The sequence below is a fragment of the Salvelinus sp. IW2-2015 genome, linkage group LG33 (genome assembly GCF_002910315.2).
Source record: "Salvelinus sp. IW2-2015 linkage group LG33, ASM291031v2, whole genome shotgun sequence".
In the NCBI taxonomy this organism is placed as follows: Eukaryota; Metazoa; Chordata; class Actinopteri; order Salmoniformes; family Salmonidae; genus Salvelinus; species Salvelinus sp. IW2-2015.
Genome location: NC_036872.1, coordinates 22,832,791 through 22,839,306, shown reverse-complemented (window position 1 = coordinate 22,839,306; position 6,516 = coordinate 22,832,791). Strand labels below are relative to the sequence as shown.

The following is a 6,516-nucleotide window of genomic DNA, read 5'->3' as shown; positions in this document are numbered from 1 at the left end:
CAAGTCCATTAACTCAACCCCTCTACACTTCCTCCACCCCCTGCTTCCACGCGTCTCTTACCCTATCTTCACGCTCCCTGACCTCTCCCCCCTCACTAGCCGACTCCCACTGCTGCCCCGCACCGTTGCACTCATGTCCTCCTGCCCTCTCTCTCCCTACGCTTCTTCTAGCCACAACAGGGCCCTAGCCACTTGAGGCCCAATTACTAACGATCCCATTAGAGAAATACTGCCAACTATGTTCTTTTTCGTTAGAATACTGGAGGTAACAATGTTTATCACACGCTCGCAAGAACTTTCAACCAACTACTTTACAGCATAGCACACTGGTGCCTATCAGAGGCACACACTTCCTCTCCTTATCACACTACACATCTGGGCACAACTCATCAGAGCACACCCACCGGACTAATAGCAAGCAGCACTGCCCCCCGAAGACAACAAACTGCATGTGAAAGATTACCACTAAGCCATAACATACTGGCTTTCACCTCTGAATCACACTGAAATGACAAGCCCACGACCATCAAAACAAGCTCCTCAACCCGAATTATAAAACTGCGCAAAACCTCGGGCACCTGTTCCACTCAAACACCAGAGTAGATCAAGAACCGCTCATAGTATGCGGTGTATGACGGGAGAAAATCGTATTTATCTGTCTTTGACCTTGTGACAACATGCCACAACGAAACGAGGACTTCTTTCAAACGGATCTCACGAGGTGAAAAGTAAAAGGAGAAAAAACATATAGGGAATATGGCAATAACCTTAGAAATTAAGAAGCAGGCCAAAAGAGAAAACCAAACAACCACCACAATATGTTATTGTCTCCCCCCCCCTGTTTCAGACATATACACATACGCCAGTTCTATACAACGCGCCCCGTCTTAAATAGCCCCCATTGGAATTTTTAACTGTAGCATAACGAGGAATAACGGGCTCCATTCATCATATCGATAGAAGTAGACAGAGTGCACTGTCCTAGTAACCCTGCAGTTTGATTATACACTACCCCACCATATGAAATGACAGAGACCAGTCATAATCCCTGTGCAACACAAAGTCTTCAACAAGACAGTAGCCCACTGATGAGAAGGCAAACCACGAGCATATGTGTTTGTGTTCCAAATGTGTTCGGTGTGTGAACGCATGCGCACAGTAAACTAATCATAGTATTCATTTGCGCGCACCCAATGAATTGTGGTCTCCCCTTTTTGTGTAGTAAAACATCTCCGGCAGCCTGCCCGTGTCGGCGCCTCGTCTCGCCCTTAGCTAACCCAGAACTCCATTGGCCTGTTTACTCGTCCATCTAATTAACCATATTGGCCCCATTCGATCCCTACTGCAAAAAACAATAAACTCCCCATTCCAGCCATGTTGCTCCTACCGTCCTATCGCACGCAACCATTGTGTAATCTCATTTGTAAATACCACCAAAACCTGTAAAAAGAGAGAAACAGACGCAATACCCATAGACTCAATCAAACACCCACCACTAAGACCCAAAACACATAACCAATCCAATACAAACACAAACAGTATATTGCCTTGCCATTTGCGGCCCGTTGAACGTGTATGAATGGAGGCACATCGGAATAACATTGGTTGAATAGCTTTATGTTGTTACGCATCAAATGAAACCCAATCGCTTGAAGTAGAGTAAAACGAAAGACTGGAAGATCAGGACCTGATAGGGAAAACAAATTGCGGGTAGAAGCCAGGATTAGTCTAAATGCGGCGGAGTGCGCGAAATTTATGGAGCCCTTGAAACCTGGGTGCATATCGCAAGACACACAGCTGGTTCGTTCACTGTGGAGCCCGCATACAATCACGACAGTGTTCCTAATGAGCCACCATGCACACACACCATAACCTGGTCCTGCACACACTCCGTCCAATCATTCACTGGAACCTCTACTTCTGACTTTCAATTGAACTTCCTCACAGTCTACACTAAAAACCACTCTTCTCCCTAGAAAGCACTACGCTTCACCACATCCCTCCTTCTTCCCTCCTCATATCACCCCACCGCGAAACAACAAACAAATGTGAAATGACCAGGCACTTCTATAACCACAGGATTTCAATCTATGTGCGTTCCACTCTTCGCGAATTTCAAGCACTACCTACCAAAATACATTCAACATGTTCTATCCTCCTTCCCAAACAACCACCAACCACCCTACACTGTAAACGTTTTAATATGGCACGACGACACTACGCATCCATCTTCTACTTAGTCTACTCCGGTCCACCTTTTAACCACCTCCACAGAGCTGAAAAACGAAAAGGCTTGGTCCAATAGAGGCAGCCCTGGCGACCAGAAGGTTCCATACAGGCCAACCTTAACAAGATCATTGATTATCTTATGTTCGGAGGCAGGATACCCAAAAACCCAGAATGATAACCGCAAGACACAGAGACTGACGACGAGCCGACATGTCAACCCCATATCCAGCCAGTGTAATTTCCTTAGCCAAATGTTCCAATCCGTACCCTCTGGCCAATCCCACGGGGCTCCCAGTGGCGGCCGCATAAGGACTCACACACGATGTCCTGGCGCATAGGCCTGTACACGAAAGAACAGATATGGAAGAGGAGACAAAAGTGTCCATGCTTCAGAGGGACACCAATGGGCACCACCTCGAACCCGACCTGATTCCCGACCAAAGGAGGAAAAAGAACATAACCTCCAGAGGTGAGAGACAGACAACGTTACTAACGTCGGGTAGTTCTTCTTGGTTCTTCGCCCCGGTTTTTGGTTTTTAGTTGTCTAAAGCGTTGTCTGAATAAGCAAGCCTGGTGGGTAGACAATGTCGTAGAATACAGAGAGTGTGAAATGTGGTGTGTGTGGTATGTGTGTGTGATCGTGTGTGTGGTGTGTTGTGGGTGTGGGATGTGTGTGTGTTTGTGTGTGGAAGAATGATACGGGAGGCGAGCTTGTGTGGGAAAGGAAAAGAACGAATGTGTGTGGTTGTGTGTGGCAGCACGCAGCTCCAGTCCTCGTTGTTGTTGTTGACGGGAGACGAGTGAGATAGTGCACTGTGTGCTAATGCCACTAGATCTTTCACACATGGTGGAGGCGCGCTGAATTAAAATCAAACTCGACCCATAACCGCATAGGATTCAATCACAGCCATAAAGGCCCTGCCTTGTCTGATGAAGGATTTGAACAGCCAACACCGCCCGTAGAGTCACCTAGCCAGTCTCAGCGCAGTCCAGTCCACTACGTGTTTTTGAACCACTCTCCCCCAACGAGTTCTCATGATATATACGAGCTGTACGCAGTCACGCCCACAAAACCATCCCACGACCCTCGGCGGAACAGGAGATCAGATGCAAAATACAGTTAACATGCAGCCCTGACGCACAAAGCACAAGGTCAATGAATACGCAGGATGCTGAAGAATGTATTAAATCATACCACCCTGTCTTTCGCGGATATGGTACCTCTACGGAACAATCTTCTATTAGTTTGAACTGTTGATCCCCTGGTGGGTTTACCGAGAATCACTCACGTCGTCGGAGCCGCCCCAACGGAGTCCCGCTCAGTTTGTAGCTCCTCCACCGAGACTACAGTTGCGCCGCGTCAGTTGTGCTCACATGACACCCTCCATGCCGCTGATCGCGTGCCACAAACGAAATCTCCACTTGTGGCTACAGAAACAGACATCAAACCGCGTGATAGGAATGAGGCAAATTCAAATAGATTCACAGAGCTGAGTCAGTTAAATACTCAAAATCTAGATTTCCCTGCGACATCCGTATCCGAGATATAAAGGCCGTTCAGAGACTCCATCCAAACTCTCTAGTCATAGCGGTCAATTGTATAAAACTGAGGCGCGTCATCCCCGCATATCACCCCTACCGACCTTCACCGCCCGCGCGCTTCCCTGCAAACTAAACGAACGTTCAACACTTCAAACAACCTACTCAGCCTCTCACAGACCAATAATCAATCGTCCCAATATACCGGCCCCAACACCAACAGCACTGAGCTCGATCCTTCGATGTACCCCGATTCCCCACGTATAGCACGACACAGACACGCCACTTGCCAAGCTGTCATCTTGCAACGCAATGCTGCAAGGCAAACGCAGCCGTTCCCATTGGAAGATTGGAATGGACTTCTGTGAACCAAAAACGACATAACGCATGCTAGCGCTTGATCAAGCGTGTAGTCTCATCAACTCTCTGCTCTCCGCTCGACGTCTGACTGCCCTGCCCTCCGCCCCGCTCAACACCAGGCCCTAACGTATGGGCCCCAAAAGACGCATCCGTAGCATGTACGTCGCGCCACACCCACTACAGAGCACACGCCACAGACCCGTATCACACACGGGAAAGGGACACAGACACCGGGCCTCCCAAACTAGGTCCCGCCACGAGTCGCGGGCTAACGCTAAGTTCAATTCAGACTTGTAGCATCTCACACCAGTCTGAACCTGTGTTTGTGCCAGGGCTAGCGTGTTAGCGCATAATATGTCTCTCCATACAAATTACAACCGGGGGAAGAGGGACCAGATCAATAAATAGGATAGCTAATGTCCAGGTCCTCTTCAGTCTGTCGGTGGCTATAGGTTTAGTGTTAGCGATAGCCGCTAAAGGAACTTGTCTGTCTGCGGCTTAGAGGTGCGGGGGAGAGGGGAAGTGAAGCCTCACGGCGAGCTCCTGGTGAGTTCTCGGGAAATGAAACTCCCTGCTTCCTTTAAATATACTGTCTGATGTAAATGGGGAGAGGAGGAGAGAGAGGGAGAAAGCGGATAGAACATTAAAAAACCAATTACGTGGATAATGGAAGAGAGGATGAGTGATGGTGTTTTTTATTTGAATATTGACTAGCCGGCGTTTGTGGGTTTATGGGTCAAATGTCGTGCTGCTCACCTTGTCTGAAGTTGTGTTGATTGATTCTATTACGTGGTATGGCTGGTCTGTGTGTACGGCGGGACCCTGACAGGAGAAGCAGATGGGAGCACAAGCTTAGGATGAAAGGAGAGGCTGAGGATGAGGTCAAGGGGGGGGCTTGAATTCACAAATCAGATTTCCTTACCTTCTGGTATCTGTCTAGGTGTTTTTAGTTATTCAGTGGAATGTCCTGTTAAACGCATTCCCTCCTATTGTAAATTCATCCAAAACTCAATACAGTTCAATGAACTATACCAAGAATAATCTCCCCACTTTTATTTCTTTGTACCTTTGTTTTTGTAGGTTTTTCGATCCAAGAGCTTAGCTTGATTTAGGAGGTTTAGTACGAGTTGATGAAACATATGGCTCGATTCTAGTCAGGAATCACACATCGTGTCAACACATCAACCCAAATGAGCTCATTGAATCTGGTAATGAATTGCATACACATTTGGTACGTGTATGAAAGCTCTATATTAGAGTCAGAAGTCCGTTGGAGTCATAGGCCCTCACTGGATACATGGCTGGGAGCCCATTGCTGAGGTACCAAGCACTGTTTGTCCCTCACTGCACCCTTAGCTCATGATCGATCCACTTTAGCTTTCTGTCATGGAAGCCAAAGACAAAATACCAATTGACCTTAAATGGACAATAAAGTTTTGTGAACAATGACGTGACTGGCTAGCTGAAGTGGTACTGAGTTGATTTGACAACTGGTCTGGGGCCATGAAGGTAAAATGAGGGCTTCACAGTAAGCTATTTCATCTCTATCCAAGGACAAGTTTGTACGATACTCTACAGATGAGGAGGACCTCTGTGTGCAGGTGTTGACTTTGAGAAAAAGTACAAGTTTGGAGAGATATTCAATTTTCTCCCAAATCGATAATTGAGTCTCTCCATTCTCACACACACACATACACCCCCACACACACACACACACACACCACACACACACACACATCACACACAACACACAACACACACACAACACCACACACACACACACACACACACACACACACACACACACACACACACACACCACCACACACACACACACACACACACACACACACACAGGGTATGTTGGGCCAGGTCTGGCTATGTGTGTGCCGTTGGCAGTCCCTCTGGGCAGATGTGGGGTGTGTGCCAGGGGCGTGCAGTGAGAGAGGGCCAGTGTGCCCCTGGCACAGCGTGCTAGCTGCTTTGAAGTGGAGGGGCAGTGAGCCGTACAGCGATCGGGCCATGTAATCCCTTTAAACACCATGGAGAAATACAAGGACCCCTCTCTGACTGTCTGTCTTTCTGACTGTCTGTCTGACTGTCTGTATGTCTGTCCAACTGACTGACTGTCTGTCTGTGTGTCTGTCTGACTCAAAAGGCTCTGAAGGCCAGCAGGTGTGTCCACAGGTACAAGCATATGGGAGCCGGTGCTAACCGTGACGCCACACACACACACACACACACTTCAACACGCTGAGCTGCATTGCTTAGTGAAAGTCAGTCTCCCCGTCAGGTTTTGTCTGGCTGGTGGGTTGGTTGACAGTCAGGGGGCATTCTTCAGAGGGTAGGTCAGCACCAGCACCAGGCCTGTAGCACAGCAGCCATGTA

The 6,516-nt window shown here is 48.2% G+C and overlaps 1 protein-coding gene and 1 pseudogene across 1 annotated transcript in view; one reads left to right on the top strand and one right to left on the bottom strand.

Annotated features, from left to right (window-relative positions):
• Positions 1 to 6,516, top strand: part of LOC111958246 (SET-binding protein) — a 122,673-nt gene that overhangs the window by 38,349 nt on the left and 77,808 nt on the right. The window lies entirely within an intron of this gene.
• LOC111958168 (zinc finger protein basonuclin-2-like) overlaps positions 1 to 6,516 on the bottom strand; it is a 55,151-nt pseudogene that overhangs the window by 14,421 nt on the left and 34,214 nt on the right.